The sequence below is a fragment of the Arachis ipaensis genome, chromosome B4 (genome assembly GCF_059453495.1).
Source record: "Arachis ipaensis isolate K30076 ecotype BB chromosome B4, ASM5945349v1, whole genome shotgun sequence".
Taxonomy (NCBI): Eukaryota; Viridiplantae; Streptophyta; class Magnoliopsida; order Fabales; family Fabaceae; genus Arachis; species Arachis ipaensis.
The window spans coordinates 44589481-44606647 of NC_142439.1; the positions used below are offsets into that span (position 1 = coordinate 44589481).

The 17167-nt window shown below is 36.5% G+C and overlaps 1 non-coding gene across 1 annotated transcript; it reads right to left on the reverse strand.

Annotated features, from left to right (window-relative positions):
• Positions 1-7775: 7775 nt before the first annotated feature.
• On the reverse strand, positions 7776-7883 carry LOC148567381 (small nucleolar RNA R71). The gene has a single exon (XR_015882837.1). It is a non-coding gene; the product is annotated as a small nucleolar RNA R71 (small nucleolar RNA).
• Between the last annotated feature and the right edge of the window lie 9284 nt (positions 7884-17167).

Sequence of the window (17167 nt, forward strand, 5' to 3'; positions counted from 1 at the left end):
GCATCATGAACCTAGAATGATATTTCCAACCACTAGCCATCTCCCTTTTGCTCTTAGAGCCACAAATATATCTAAGTTGACCATCCGTCTCAAGCAAACCATATTCAAGGGGAATAATAAAGCTTGAGTATAAGGAATTTACCCACTTGAATGAAAGAATGGATGGTGGTGGCTTGGGGAGAGGTATCTCAAATGTGCTAGCAAGCTTTACTCCCTTGTGTTCTTCCTTGGTTACCTCCACCTCTTCACAAACTTCTTCACTTTCAATCCTTTGTTCATCATTTTTATCCAACTCTTCTCCATCACTCAAATCATAAATGGGAGGTTGAGAGAAATCTACCTCCATATTGCTTTCTATCTCATTGGGAGAAGGTTCTTCAAATTCAAAGGATTCACTACCAAGAAGATTGGATGCATGGTCTTCATCACCAAGGGAACTCAATTCTTGCTTCATTCCTTCCATGTCTTCATTCAATAGTTGTTTTGGAGGTTGTGCACTTTCCTCCTCAACATCAAATTCAATCTTCTTAGAGAGGTTCTCTTCAACTCTAGGTTCCCAAGGAGGTTCCGCATCTCCTAAGTCTTCAACCACTTCTTTCTCTTCTTCAATGATCATAGGCTTTTCCAATTGTTCTAACACAAAATAACATCCCTCATTTTCCACCGGAGTTTTCCATCGCTCCTTCATGCTATGCTTTTCAATTAATTCTCCACATGTGGCCATGGGAGATTTGAGTGCTCAAGCATTGGGAGGCTAAAATGCTTAGTACCTTGGTCAAGATAGTGACAAATTCTAGTGTCTCCCTTTGTATTTCTCCTTGCCCTTGAAGTATAAGGCTAAGGATTTCATCCATTGAGGATTGGGGTGGGTAAGAGGGTTCATTGTCTTGGAGAAAGGGTTCATAATAGGGAAGTGGTTCTTCTTGGTAAGGGTATGGTGGTGTATAGTGAGGTGGTTGATAAACCACTATTTTATGATTTATCTTGTGCTCAATTGAGTGGTTTTTATCAACTCTTTACCCACTTATTCATACTATTTGCATGGTTTTACATTTGCCTTCCTAATTATGTACTTTGATTGAAAACATACTTCTTTGGCCTTAAGTTTCCTATGTTTAATCCTCTCTTATTACCATTAGATGCCTTGATATGTGTGTTAAGTGATTTCAGAGATTACAGGGCAGGAATGGCTCAGAGGATGGAAAGGAAGCATGCAAAAGTGGAAGGAATACAAGAAGTTGGAGAAATTGCTAAGCTGTCCAGCCTGACTTCTTCGCACTCAAATAGCTATAACTTTAGCTACAGAGGTCCAAACGACGCGGTTCCAGTTGCGTTGGAAAGCTAACGTCCGGGGATTCGATTTGATATATAATATACTATAGTTTCCCTGACGCTAGGCAACGCGAACACGTGCTTTACGCGGACGCATCGCAGTTCCGAAAATAAGCGTGGCAGATTTCTTCTCTAGCGATTTCTGGGTTGTTTTCGACCCAGTTTTCGGCCCAGAAAACACAGATTAGAGGCTATAAAGTAGGGGAATCCATTCATTCATAATGATAAGCTCACAATACACAATTTTAGGATTTAGATGTAGTTTTTAGAGAGAGAGGTTCTCTCCTCTCTCTTAGGATTAGGATTTAGGATTTCTCTTACTTTCAGGATTGTTTCTTTTTATCAGGTTCAATGTTCCTTTTATTTATTTTATCAATTTAGTTTATGAACTCTTTATGTTTAGATTGATTTCCTTTACTTAATGCAATTTGAGATAATTCAGATTTATGATTGCTCTCTTTTATTTATGATATAAATAATTTAAATTTTTCCCTTTTGGCTTTGGTTGAGTCATTGGTAACTCATGAGTTATCAAAATCATTGTTGATTGAAAATTGGAATTCTTCAAGAATTAATTCAAGTTCCAATAACTCTAGCTTTTTCCAAGGAAAGACTAGGACTTGAGGAAACAGAATTAATTCATCCACTTAACTTACCTTCATAGTTAGAGGTTAACAAAGTGGGATTAAAAATCCAATTCTCATCACAATTGATAAGCATAACTAGGATAGGACTTCCAGTTCTTATACCTTGCCAAGAACCTTGTTATTTATTATTTTAAAGACTTGTCATTTAAATTACTCGTTCCTTACTTTCAAAACCCCTAATTTACAAACTCATAACCAATAATAAGAACATACCTCCCTGCAATTCCTTGAGAAGACGACCCGAGGTTTAAATACTCGGTTATCAATTTTAAAGGGATTTGTTACTTGTGACAACCAAACGTTTGTAAGAAAGGTTGATTGCTTGGTTTAGTAACTATACTTGCAACGAGAGTTTACTATAACTTCTAAACCATCAATCTTCAGTTCTTTCAAAATGGCGCCGTTGCCGGGGAATTGCAAACGTGTGCCTTATTATTGGTTAATGTAAATATTTTCTTTCGCTTGTTTATTTGTTTTTATTTTTGTTTTTATTTTTTCTTTTTCGTAAATTAATAGGTTATTGGTTTTTATTTAATTATTAAATTTTTTTTTTCAAAAAAAATTTTTTTTTTCTTAGTGTTCATCTTGCTCTTCAAGTTGTTCTTCGTGTTCATCTTGACCTTCAAGTTGTTCTTAGTTGTTTTCTTCGTTTTGATCTAAAAATTTTAAGTTGAGTGTCATTTTATTGTTTTTATCTTTCCTCATTTAATTCAAAAATATCTTTTCTCTTTATTTTTAATTGAATTTTTGAAATTTGCAAAAAAAAATTTAGATTTTTATTTTAAAATTTTTATCTTATCTTATTTCAAAAATCAAATTTCAAAATTCAAATTTAAAAATTTTCAAATTTCAAATTTAAAAAATTTTCAAATTTCAAATTTCAAAATTTAATTTTTAAATTCAAAATTTAAATAGCCTTTTAATTTAAAATTTGTTTTATTTTTGTTTTTAATTTTTATTTGCTATTATGAATTCTCACCCCTTTGGTTTCAAGTTTGGTTCCAATGTTGTTGTAAGTAATGGAAACTATAATGAGAACAGGCATCAAAGTTGGAACAATCAAAGATGGGAGGAGCCACAAGGATTTGATCAACCCTCATGGCAATAACCACATCCAATGGACTATCAACAACCACCACCATATGCCTATAACCCTCTCCTCAACATGACTTTGGACCACCATATTCACAAGCCCCTTTTCACCATTCACCTTCATATGATCCTAACCCTCATCCACCATACCAACCAACTTATGAACCATATGAACCATATATAGAACCACCCCAATTCCAACCCAATTACTCACAAGAACCACCACCTCCCTATACATCATGTCCATGTCCATCACCCCAAGAATCAACGGAGAAACTCAAGAAAACATTTGAAAAATTTAATGCCACACTTCATCAATTGAATTAAGCAATAAATCAATTAGCTTCCCGACGTTCGGACACTCAAGGAACCCCATGGCTTCATGTGGACAATCTAATGAAGAACGTAGCATGAAGGAGACATTAGAAACTCCGGTGGACAGTAAGGAGCATGAATTTGTCCTGGAACAAGTGGAGGAAGCCGGAATTATTGAAGAAGAAGAAGTGGTTGAAGACTTGGGAGATGCTGAACCTCTATGGGAAAGTCAAGACATAGAGCCTCCTTCCAAGACGGTTGCATTTGATGTTGAGGAGGGTGTACAACCTCCAAGGCATACCCTGGTTGAAGACTTGGAAGAGGTTGATCAAGAGATGGTGATTCAAGAAAAAGAGGCATGATGAGCGGATAATTTATACGCTTTTTGGCATTGTTTTTAGTATGTTTTTAGTAGAATCTAGTTACTTTTAGGGATGTTTTCATTAGTTTTTATGTTAAATTCACATTTCTGGACTTTACTATGAGTTTGTGTGTTTTTCTGTGATTTCAGGTATTTTCTGGCTGAAATTGAGGGACTTGAGCAAAAATCAGATTCAGAGGTAGAAGAAGGACTGCTGATGCTGTTGGATTCTGACCTTCCTGCACTCAAAGTGGATTTTCTGGAGCTACAGAGCTCAAAATGGCGCGCTTCCAATTGAGTTGGAAAGTAGACATCCAGGGCTTTCCTGCAATATATAATAGTCTATACTTTGGCCGTGTTTAGACGACGCAAAAGGGTGTTGAACGCCAGTTCTACGCTGCAGTCTGGAGTTAAACGCCAGAAACACGTCTCAAGCCAGAGTTGAACGCCAGAAACACGTTACAACTTGGCGTTCAACTCCAAAAGAAGCCTCTGCACGTGGAAAGCTAAAGCTCAGCCCAAGCACACACCAAGTGGGCCCCGGAAGTGGATTTATGCATCAATTACTTACTTCTGTAAACCCTAGTAGCTAGTTTAGTATAAATAGGACTTTTTACTATTGTATTAGACATCCTGGATTGTATTTTTGATCTTGTGATCACGTTTGGGGGCTGGCCATTTGGCCATGCCTGAACCTTCATCACTTATGTATTTTCAACGGTATAGTTTCATGCATGTTCCTCATGAATTAATACAAAGTACTACTGTTTTTCTATTCAATTCAACTTATTCCGCTTCTAAGATATTCATTCGCACTTCAACCTGAATGTGATGAACGTGACAATCATCATCATTCCCTACGAACGCGTGCCTGACAACCACTTTCGTTCTACCTTAGATTGAATGAACATCTCTTGGATTCCTTAATCAGAATCTTCGTGGTATAAGTTAGAACCCATGGATGGCCATTCCTGAGATCCGGAAAGTCTAAACCTTGTCTGTGTTATTCCGAGTAGGATCTGGGAAGGGATGGCTGTGACGAACTTCAAACTCGCGAGTGCTGGGCGTAGTGACAGACGCAAAAGGAGGGTGAATCCTATTCCAGTATGATCGAGAACCTCAGATGATTAGCCATGCCGTGACAGAGCATTTGGACCTTTTTCACAAGAGGATGGGATGTAGCCATTGACAACGGTGATGCCCTTACAGAAAGCTTGCCATGGAAAGGAGTAAGACTGATTGGATGAAGACAGCAGGAAAGCAGAGGTTCAGAGGGACGAAAGCATCTCTATACGCTTATCTGAAATTCTCACCAATAAATTACATAAGTATTTCTATCTTTATTTTCTGTTTATTTATTTATTATTATTCGAAAATACTATAACCATTTGATATCCGCCTGACTGAGATTTACAAGGTGACCATAGCTTGCTTCAAGCCGACAATCTCCGTGGGATCGACCGTTACTCACGTAAGGTTTTATTACTTAGACGACCCAGTGCACTTGCTGGTTAGTTATGCGAAGTTGTGAAGTTATGTTTGGACCATGGTTATGTGCATCCGTTTTTGGTGCCATTGCTAGGGAAAGAACGAACAAATAATTTTACAACCTAATCTGAGTAACAATTTCGCATACCAAGTTTTTGGCGCCGTTGCCGGGGATTGTTTGAGTTTGGACAACTGATGATTCATCGTGTTGCTCAGATTGGATAATTTTCTTTTTTTTTTATTTTCAAAAATTTTTTCAAAAAAATTCTTTCAAAAATTTCTCATCTGTTTTCGAAAATTATTCTAAAATTTTTTTTAAGAATGAATTCTAGTGTTTCATGAAGCATGTTGAAGCCTGACTGGCTATAAAGCCATGTCTAAATTCATCTGGACTGGGGCTTCCAACCCAACATTATCAAGAGCAAGCTAGTTGTTGCTAATCCACCTGCTGCTGTTCCTGATCCACCTGATTTACATGCTAAAGCTTGACTGGCTATCAAGCCATGTCTAACCCTCAAATTGGAGCTTTAGACTAAGAGTGCAAGATTCCTGGAATTCATATTAAAAAATTTTGGAATCCTTATTTTTCATTTTCACAAATAATTTTCAAAAAAAATATAAAAAAATTATAAAATCATAAAAATAAAAAATATTTTGTGTTGCTTGTTTGAGTCTTGAGTCAATTTTTAAGTTTGGTGTCAAAATGCATTTTTTCTAAAATTTTTATGCATTTTTTCGAAAATTCATGCATTCATAGTGTTCTTCATGATCTTCAAGTTGTTCTTGGCCAGTCTTCTTGTTTGATCTTGATGTTTTCTTGTTTTGTGTCTTTTCTTGTTTTTCATGTGCATTTTTGCATTTATAGTGTCTGAACATGAAAGATTTCTAGGTTTGGTGTCTTACATGTTTTCTTTGCATCAAAAATTTTTCAAAAATATGTTCTTGATGTTCATCATGATCTTCAAAGTGTTCTTGGTGTTCATCTTGACATTCATAGCATTCTTGCATGCATTCATTATTTTGATCCAAAATTTTCATGCATTTCATCATTTTCATGTTTTTCTCTCTCATCATTAAAAATTAAAAAAAAAAATATCTTTCCCTTTTTCTCTCATAAATTTCGAAAATTTGGATCGACTTTTTCAAAAATTTTTAAAATCTAGTTGTTTTATGAGTAAAATCAAATTTTCAATTTAAAAATCTCATCTTTTTCAAAAAATCATATCTTTTTCATTTTTTTATTTATTTTCGAAAATTTAAAAAATATTTTTCAAAAATCTTTTTCTTAATCTCATCTCATAATTTTCGAAAATATCATCAAAATTTAATGTTTTGATTCAAAAATTTCAAGTTTGTTACTTACTTGTTAAGAAAGATTCAAACTTTAAATTATAGAATCATATCTTGTGATTTCTTGTGAGTCAAGTCATTAATTTTGATTTTAAAATTCAAATCTTTTTCAAAACTAATTTCAATCATATCTTTTCAAAAATATCTTTTTTATCTTATCTTTTTCAAAATCATATCTTTTTCAAAAATTTGATTTTAAAATATCTTTTCTAACTTCCTATCCTCTTATCTGTTCAAAATTGATTTTCAAATTTGTTTCAACTAACTAACTAACTTTTTGTTTGTTTCTTATCTTTTTCAAAACTACCTAACTAACTCTCTCCCTCTAAATTTTCGAAAATCTCTTCCCTCTTTTTCAAAAATTCTTTTTAACTAATTAATTGTTTAATTTTTAATTTTAATTTGATTTCATTCCTAATTTTCAAAAATCACTAACCCTTTTTCAAAAACTATTTTCAAAAACTTTCCCCTCTCATCTTCTTCTATTTAGTTATTTATTTACTAACATCTCTTCCTCACTCACCAAAAATCCGAACCCCCTCTCTCTCTCTGAGTTCAGATTTTCTCTTCTTCTTTTCTTCCACTCACCTAAGGGAACCTCTATACCTGGGCAAAAAGGATCCCTATTATTATTTTTCTGTTCCCTCCTTTTTCATATGAGCAGGAGCAAGGACAAGAACATTCTTGTTGAAGCAGATCCAAAACCTGAAAGGACTCTGAAGAGGAAACTAAGAGAAGCTAAATTACAACAATCTAGCAAGCACCTTTCAGAAATTTTCGAACAGGAAGAGGAGATGGCAGCCGAAAATAATAATAATGCAAGGAGGATGCTTGGTGACTTTACTGCACCTAATTCTAATTTACATGGAAGAAGCATCTCCATCCCTACCATTGGAGCAAACAATTTTAAGCTTAAACCTCAATTAGTTTCTCTGATGCAACAAAACTGCAAGTTTCATGGACTTTCATCTGAAGATCCTTTTCAGTTCTTGACTGAATTCTTGCAGATATGTGATACTGTTAAGACTAATGGAGTAGATCCTGAAGTCTACAGGCTCATGCTTTTCCCTTTTGCTGTAAGAGACAGAGCTAGAATATGGTTGGACTCTCAACCTAAGGATAGCCTGAACTCTTGGGATAAGCTGGTCAAGGCTTTCTTAGCCAAGTTCTTTCCTCCTCAAAAGCTGAGTAAGCTTAGAGTGGATGTTCAAACTTTCAGACAGAAAGAAGGTGAATCCCTCTATGAAGCTTAGGAGAGATACAAGGAACTGACCAAAAAGTGTCCTTCTGACATGCTTTCAGAATGGACCATCCTGGATATATTCTATGATGGTCTGTCTGAATTAGCTAAGATGTCATTGGATACTTCTGCAGGTGGATCCATTCACCTAAAGAAAACGCCTGCAGAAGCTCAAGAACTCATTGACATGGTTGCTAATAACCAGTTCATGTACACTTCTGAGAGGAATCCTGTGAGTAATGGGACGCCTCAGAAGAAGGGAGTTCTTGAAATTGATACTCTGAATGCTATATTGGCTCAGAATAAAATATTGACTCAGCAAGTCAATATGATTTCTCAGAGTCTGAATGGAATGCAAGCTGCATCCAACAGTACTCAAGAGGCATTGGGGACAAGCAACAATTTAAGTTTGGTGTTGTGATGAGCGGATTATTTATATGCTTTTTGGCATTGTTTTTAGTATGTTTTTAGTAGAATCTAGTTACTTTTAGGGATGTTTTCATTAGTTTTTATCCTAAATTCACATTTCTGGACTTTACTATGAGTTTGTGTGTTTTTCTGTGATTTCAGGTATTTTCTGGCTGAAATTGAGGGACTTGAGCAAAAATCAGATTCAGAGGTAGAAGAAGGACTGCTGATGCTGTTGGATTCTGACCTCCCTGCACTCAAAGTGGATTTTCTGGAGCTACAGAACTTAAAATGGCGCGCTTTCAATTGCTTTGGAAAGTAGACATCCAGGTCTTTCCAGAAATATATAATAGTTTATACTTTGGCTGAGTTTAGATGACGCAAAAGGGCGTTGAACGCCAGTTCTACGCTGCAGTCTGGAGTTAAACGCCAGAAACACCTTACAACTTGGCGTTCAACTCCAAAAGAAGCCTCTGCACGTGGAAAGCTAAAGCTCAGCCCAAGCACACACCAAGTGGGCCCCAGAAGTGGATTTATGCATCAATTACTTACTTCTGTAAACCCTAGTAGCTAGTTTAGTATAAATAGGACTTTTTACTATTGTATTAGACATCCTGGATTGTATTTTTGATCCTGTGATCACGTTTGGGGGCTGGCCATTCGGCCATGCCTGAACCTTCGTCACTTATGTATTTTCAACGGTAGAGTTTCTGCACTCCATAGATTAAGGTGTGGAGCTCTGCTGTTCCTCATGAATTAATACAAAGTACTACTATTTTTCTATTCAATTCAACTTATTCCGCTTCTAAGATATTCATTCGCACTTCAACCTGAATGTGATGAACGTGACGATCATCATCATTCCCTACGAACGCGTGCCTGACAACCACTTCCGTTCTACCTTAGATTGAATGAACATCTCTTGGATTCCTTAATCAGAATCTTCGTGGTAAAAGTTAGAACCCATGGATGGCCATTCCTAAGATTCGGAAAGTCTAAACCTTGTCTATGTTATTCCGAGTAGGATCTGGGAAGGGATGGCTGTGACGAACTTCAAACTCGCGAGTGCTAGGCATAGTGACAGACGCAAAAGGAGGGTGAATCCTATTCCAGTATGATCGAGAACCTCAGATGATTAGCCGTGCCGTGACAGAGCATTTGGACCTTTTTCACAAGAGGATGGGATGTAGCCATTGACAACGGTGATGCCCTTACAGAAAGCTTGCCATGGAAAGGAGTAAGACTGATTGGATGAAGACAGCAGGAAAGCAGAGGTTCAGAGGGACGAAAGCATCTCTATACGCTTATCTGAAATTCTCACCAATAAATTACATAAGTATTTCTATCTTTATTTTCTGTTTCTTTATTTATTTATTATTCAAAAATACTATAACCATTTGATATCTGCCTGACTTAGATTTACAAGGTGACCATAGCTTGCTTCAAGCCGACAATCTCCGTGGGATCGACCGTTACTCACGTAAGGTTTTATTACTTGGACGACCCAGTGCACTTGCTAGTTAGTTATGCGAAGTTGTGAAGTTATGTTTGGACCATGGTTCTGTGCATCCATTTTTGGTGCCATTGCTAGGGAAAGAACGAACAAATAATTTTACAACCTAATCTGAGTAACAATTTCGCATACCAAGGCACAACCTCCCATGCTCTTGGTGAACAATGAAGAAGAGATTGAATTGGAAGATAGCTACCAAGAGGAAGAGGTTGAAATTGAAGAAACTTGCAAAGAGGTGGAAGCTGTTAAAGAAGAGCCCAGGGGAATGGAGCTTGAAATCACCTTGCCGAAGTTATTGGAGACCCCTCCCCCTAAGTTGCCATCATCCTTCACAACATTCAAGTGGGTAAAATTCATATCCCTTAACTTTCTAATTTCACTTGAATATGGGCTACTAGAGACGGATGGTCAACTTAGAGCTCTTTGTCGCATTAAGAGTAAGAGGAAGATGGTCAGTGGTAAGAATTGTCCTGCAAGGTTCATTATGGTTGGAAGCTTTAAGTTTAAACGCAAAGGTTGGTGTAGAGCTCAACTGAATGGGTCTAGAAAGTTGTTTGGCCACTTTAGTGAGAATTCAGATTGCTTGCTACCCAGATGGAATCATGATGATCAACACAAAGACGAGTGTAAAAGCAAAGTTTGGGATCCTCGAGTCTGTTCTGACATTCAGCACACTGGAAGCCTGAGAACCTGTTTAAAACTGCTCAAGGGCTTTACGTGCCTAGTTTAGGATCTCGGAGGCCATTGGAAGCACAAACATTGGTGGAAATTTCTGGATGAATTCAAGCACAAGCCAACATAACAGGAAGTTCATCCAATGTCCAACTTAAGGACTTTAACTAAAAGTGCTAGGTGGGAGACAACCCACCATGGTATGATCGTTCCTTTTTCATTTTTACTTAGTTTTATTTGTTTTCGAGTTTTATGTTATTTTATTTGATTGAACCTGGAGTTTTGCATAACATTCATATTAGCATTGCATTCTGCATTTTTCATGCATAAAAAAAAAATTCGCACGTGACGCGACAGCGTCGCCGATGCGTCCGCGTCACCAGTGCATTTGGAAGAAAAGGAAAGTGAACAGAGAGTCACGCGAAAGCGTGGATGGAGGCGTGCCTTTGGCACAAATTAATCCATGTGACCGTGTGGATGACGCGTTCGCGCCATTAGCGAAATAGCCTCCCCACGCGTCCGCGTCACCCACGCGAACGCGTGGCTCTGTAAAATCGACGTAAAGGGGTGCATGGCAGAGAGTTATGATGGAGTGGGGCTGGAATGGTGCTAGCAGCACAAGCCCTACCACGCGAACGCATCACCCACGCATCCGCGTCATATTGGAAATAAGGCCATCCACGCGATCGCGTCCACCACGCGAACGCGTCACCCTGAAAATTGGCAAAAAGAGTTTCAAATAGAGAGTTGTGCGAACGCGAGGCTGCACTTGCGCCAATAGCACAAATCAGGCCACGCGATCACCTGACCCACGCGTCTGCGTCACCCGACCTTATCGCGCACCACGCGACCGCGTCACCCACGCGTCTGCGTCGCCTGCACCGTTCAACTTATCCAGATCAGCGCCAAATATCATATCTTTTCTTCCCCCAAATCCTAATTTTTCTTTTCCATTCTTATTTCTTTCTTCTTTTCTTCTTCCTTCTTTACTTTCATTCTTTTTTACTTAATTACATACTTTCATTCATTGCATTTTAATTTTGTGCATATTTTTATTTTTTTTCTAAATTTATTATTTTTTTCCATTGGTGTTACAATTTTCTTATTCAATTGTTGCATCTTTTCTTGAATTTATTTTGGTGCTCAGTGACTTGTTTTACACTGTTGGGTAATTTTATTTAAGTCAATGCTAATCTTTTATGATATTTGTATTAATTTTGCATTGACATTAATTTATATTGTCTTGCACTCTCTTCCCCATTGTTACAAATTTTGTACCACTGGTATGCCATGGCTTCTATTGTTTTCTCACGTACATGTTGAAGCTTCCATGTAAATTAGACCCTTTTCATTTGGCATTAACCCACCCATATTTCATTTATTTTCTTATCTCTATTTCTGAATTACTTTTCTTCCCTTTTTCTTTCAGGATGGCCACCCGGAAGGGAACCGGAAGATGTTTACATGGGGAAACAAGACAAGTCCATCTGCACAATCTTTGAGACAAGCGCCAGTTGGAACAACCCGTCCACCTGCACATCTCAGCATGCACCGAGGATGGTGCAATCTTTAAGTGTGGGGAGGTCGAAACCGATCTCCATGGGTTAGTTACTCTTCTATCTCAACACCAATGGTTTATTTTCCTTGTTAGTTGTTGCATTTGCATGTTTGATTGCATGATTATTTGATTTTGTGCATATTTTACCACTTAGTTGAAGTAATATTTTCTTTTTCAAGAAACCTTTTAGAGCATTTCACTAATTTGAATAAAATTTAATGTTACACTTGTTTGAAGAAATATTATATTGGAACATGGTTTAGAGCTCGAACACACAAAACCTGTGAGATTTTGAGCCTATTTGAATTGGTTGCATTTTATCAACCAATATTCTGTTTTAGTGTGTATTTTTCTCTCTAAAATTGTGAACTTTGTCTTGCTTAATTCTATATTTCCATTATTTGATGTATGCATACACTTACATGATTGAGGCCTTTGTTTCACTGAGCTTACATACCCATATGGCCTTACCCTTTCATTATTCTTTGCAAACCAATGTTGAGCCTATTATACCCCTTTGTTCTTTACTTTAGCACATCATTAACTCTAAACGGAAAACAATAATGTCCTTAATTTGAATCCTTGGTTAGCTTAGACTAGTGAGAGTGCTCATGAATTAAGTGTGGGGAAGTGAATTTGGAAACATTTGGTTTGAGAATTGAGTATGTTAGAATTTTCTGAAAATATGAAAAAAAAATGTTTAGGACATGATTCATGCATCCAATAATTTAATCATATGCATTGAGAAAAAAAAAATATATATATATATATATATATATATAAAGTGAGAAAAAGAAAAGAAAAAAAAGAGCAATTAAGCAAAAAAGTGGACAAAATGCCCCAAAGTAAGTGGTGAAAGCAATGCATATGTGCTGTACTTGAAATTAGAATGCATGAATATGTGAAAAACATGGTTAATGGATGGTTAGATGTGGTATTATGATTACATGGATTGTCTAAAGTTAGGTGGAAAGTTTAAGTTAATTAAGGATTCAGATTTTAGTCCGCTTGGCCAAACACAATCCTACCTTGACCCTAACCCCATTACAACCCTTAAAAGACCTCTTGATATGTGTATCTGTGCATTAAATTTATGTTGATTGTTAGATGAAGAGCAAGCCTTAGAAAGCAAGGTTAGTAGAGAATTGAGAGAATCGAACCTAAAACACTTGAGTGATTAGAGTGCATACACTTCCAGTGAGGGTTCGATGCTCGATTCTTTGTTCCCGACTTTCATGAGCTATTTTCTTCTACGAGTCTATTTGTACTTCATTTTTATGATTTGAAATTAGTGAAATCTAGTTCATATTTATTCTTGGAGAACTTATTTACTTTTAACCAAGTAGATAGAAACATTTTGCATGTAGTTGCATTCATCTAGATAGGTTGTATTTCATACATTCTATCATTCATCTTCATTCTTTATAGCTTCTCTTGAGCTTAGCATGAGGACATGCTAATGTTTAAGTGTGGGGAGGTTGATAAACCACTATTTTATGGTTTATCTTGTGCTCAATTGAGTGGTTTTTATCAACTCTTTACCCACTTATTCATACTATTGCATGGATTTACATTTGCCTTCCTAATTATGTGCTTTGATTGAAAACATGCTTATTTGGCCTTAAGTTCCCTATGTTTAATCCTCTCTTATTACCATTAGATACCTTGATATGTGTGTTAAGTGATTTCAGAGATTACAGGGCAGGAATGGCTCAGAGGATGGAAAGGAAGCATACAAAAGTGGAAGGAATACAAGAAGTTGGAGAAATTGCTAAGCTGTCCAGCCAGACCTCTTCGCACTCAAACAGCTATAACTTTAGCTACGGAGGTCCAAATGACACGGTTCTAGTTGCGTTAAAAAGCTAACGTCCGGGGCTTCAATTTGATATATAATATGCCATAGTTGCCCTGACGCTAAGCGACACGAACGCGCGCTCCACGCGGACGCGTCGCAGTTCCAAAAATCAGCGTGACAGATTTCTTCTTCAGTGATTTCTGGGCTGTTTTTGACCCAGTTTTTAGCCCAGAAAACACAGATTAGAGGCTATAAAGTGGGAGAATCTATTCATTCATAATGATAAGATCACAATACACAATTTTAGGATTTAGATGTAGTTTTTAGAGAGAGAGGTTCTCTCCTCTCTCTTAGGATTAGGATTTAGGATTTCTCTTACTTTCAAGATTGTTTCTTTTTATCAGGTTCAATGTTCCTTTTATTTATTTTATCAATTTAGTTTATGAACTCTTTATGTTTAGATTGATTTTCTTTACTTAATGCAATTTGAGGTAATTTAGATTTTTGATTGCTCTCTTTTATTTATGATATAAATAATTTGAATTTTTCCCTTTTGGCTTTGGTTGAGTCATTGGTAACTCATGAGTTATCAAACTCATTGTTGATTGAAAATTGGAATTCTTCAAGAATAAATTCAAGTTCCAATAACTCTAACTTTTCCCAAGGAAAGACTAGGACTTGAGAAATCAGAATTAATTCATCCACTTAACTTACCTTCAGAGTTAGAGGTTAACAAAGTGGGATTAAAAATTCAATTCTCATCACAATTGATAAGGATAACTAGGATAGGACTTCCAGTTCTTATACCTTGCCAAGAGCCTTGTTATTTATTATTTTAACGACTTGTCATTTAAATTACTCGTTCCTTACTTTCAAAACCCCCAATTTACAAACTCATAACCAATAATAAGAACATACATCCCTGCAATTCCTTGAGAAGATGACCCGAGGTTTAAATACTCGGTTATCAATTTTAAAGGGGTTTGTTACTTGTGACAACCAAACGTTTGTAAGAAAGGTTGATTGCTTGGTTTAGTAACTATACTTGCAACGAGAGTTTACTATAACTTCTAAACCATCAATCTTCAGTTCTTTCAGTGGTTCTTGGGAGTAGTAATATTGGAATGGTGGTTCCATGTATGGCTCATATGGTTCAAAAGATGGTTGGTAGGATGGATATAGATTAGGGTCATGTGGAAGTGTTTGGTGAAAATAGGCTTGTGAGTATGGTTGAGGGTTATGTAGAGGGTATGGCTCATAGGCATATGGTAGTGGTTCTTGAAAGTCACAAGGAGATTCACCATAGCCATTGGGTTGGTATGCATCATAGAATGGCTCTTCTTCATAGTGCATTGGTGGAGGTTGTTGCCATGAAGATTGATCATATGCATATGGCTCCTCCCACATTTGATTGTCCCATCCTTGATACACATCCTCATTAAAGCTCCCATTTCCTACAACATAGTTAGAACCATACTCATAGCCAAAGTGAGAATTCATAATAACAAGAGAAAATAAGAAACAAAAGCTAATAAGAAGTAATGAAACAAAGTCTTAAAACTAGCAAAAACTAACAAGTAATCCAAAAATCAAGCTATTCACAATATTCACATATATACAAAAACCAATAACACAACACCATTGCAATTCCCCGGCAACGGTGCCATTTTGATGATTGGATTTTTGACGGTTTAGAGTTTCACAAATGAAAGCTCGTTGCAATATAGATTCTAAACCAACAATAGTCCTTTCATACAAAAGATTGTTTGTCACAAGTAACAAACCCCTAAATTTATAAACCGAAGTATTGAACCTCGGGTCGTTCTCCCTAGGAATTTCAAACAAATGTTCTTGTTATTGGTTATGAGGTATTATTTGGGGTTTTTAGAATAATAGGCAAGAAATGTAAATGGCAATAAAAATAAACTAACAACTAGCAAAGCTCTTGGAAAGGAACGAGAACTAGAAGTTCCATCCTAGTTATCCTCCTTAATTGTGACCACTATTATCCATTGCTACCACTTAGTTAACCTCTAACCATGGAGGAAAGTCAAGTGGATGAATTAACTTGATTCCACAAGTCCTAGCCAACTCCCAAGGGAAAGACTAGCTTTAGTGGTATCCAAATCAATTAGCAACTTCTAATTATCAATCAACAAAGGAATTAGATAACTCAAGCGTCACTAATTACTCTACCAAAGCCAAGAGGAACAAAATCTACACTAAAATTCAACCAAGCATTTCATCAAATACTTGGAAGGCATAAAAGGAAAGCAAAGTAAATTGATAACAACAATGAAATCTAACAACTACTTATTGCAAGGAATTAATAACTTCAATCGAAAGAAACACAATTATTATGAATTACCTCAAATTGAATTGGAAGAAAATAGAAGGAACAAGAGTAGATCTACAATAAAGCATTGAAATAACATAAAGGAAATTACAAAAAAAGAATAGAGGAATCATAAATGCAACAACAAAGAATTGAGAAGAAGAAGAAGAAGAAAGCATGGATTGAAACCTAGATCTAGATTATTGAACTAAACCTAATCGTAATTCTAATCCTAGAGAGAAGTGAGAGCTTCTCTCTCTAAAACTACTCTAAACTAAACTAATGTGTGAAAGTATGTAAAGTGTGTTCATTCCCCTTCAATTATTGGCTTAAACAGCATCAGAAATGAGTTGGATTGGGCCCACAAGGCTTTAGAATTTGCTGGCCACGTATTGCTTTAAGTGGATCATATGGCAGCAACGACGTGTGCTCGTGCAGTGCACGTACGCATCACCATACGTGTAGAAACTATGGCAAATCTTATACCTTTTAGAAGCTCCGGATGTTAGCTTTCCAACGCAACTGGAACCGTATCATTTGGATATCTGTAGCTCAAGTTATGGTCGTTTAAGTGCGAAGAGGTCGGCTTGACAGCTTTTGCGATTCCTTCATTTCTTCATGAGTTCTCCATTTTTACATGCTTTTCCTTCATTCCCTTGATCCAATCTTTGCCTCCTAAATCTGAAATCACTTAACAAACATATCAAGGCATCTAATGGAATCAAAGGTAAATCAAGATTAAACAATTAAGGACCTAAAAAGCATGTTTTCACTCTTAAGCACAATTAAAGGAGAATTTACAAAATCATGCTATTTCATTGGATAAATGGGAGAAAGGTTGACAAAACCCTCTAAATTTAACACAAGATAAACCCTAAATATGGGGTTTATCAAGTGTACTCAGACCATGCAGCCCTAAAATATTTATTAGCTAAAAAGGAGTCCAAACCAAGGCTAATACGTTGGATACTGCTGCTGCAAGAATTTGATTTATAAATTAAGGATAGGAGTGGTAACCAGAATTTAGTGGCAGACCACTTCAGTCACCTTGAGCACATTAA